Below are 397 nucleotides of genomic sequence, written 5' to 3'. Positions count from 1 at the left end.
CCACTCTGCACTCCCCACCCCGACTGTACCAGACACCCACTCTGCACTCCCCACCCCGACTATACCAGGCACCCACTCTGCACCCACTATCCCAACTGTACCAGACACCCACTCTGCACCCCCCACCCCGACTGTACCAGGCACCCACTCTGCACTCCCCACCCTGACTATACCAGGCACCCACTCTCCCGACTATACCAGGCACCCACTCTGCACCCACTATCCCGACTGTACCAGACACCCACTCTGCACCCCCCACCCCGACTGTACCAGGCACCCACTCTGCACTCCCCACCCTGACTATACCAGGCACCCACTCTGCACCCCCTACCACGACCATGGCAGGCACCCACTCTGCACCCACTATCCCGACTGTACCAGACACCCACTCTGCACC

At 62.7% G+C, this 397-nt stretch overlaps 1 protein-coding gene across 1 annotated transcript in view; it reads right to left on the bottom strand.

The window, feature by feature from the left end:
• GCKR (glucokinase regulator) overlaps nt 1-397 on the bottom strand; it is a 27120-nt gene that overhangs the window by 19728 nt on the left and 6995 nt on the right. The gene's annotated exons all lie outside the window — the stretch shown is intronic.

This window comes from Terrapene carolina, unplaced genomic scaffold (assembly GCF_002925995.2).
Source record: "Terrapene carolina triunguis isolate 2854851 unplaced genomic scaffold, T_m_triunguis-2.0 Scaffold569, whole genome shotgun sequence".
Lineage (NCBI taxonomy): Eukaryota > Metazoa > Chordata > Testudines > Emydidae > Terrapene > Terrapene triunguis.
Note: the sequence above shows the minus strand (reverse complement) of the source record. Positions and strands in the feature narration are given on the sequence as shown.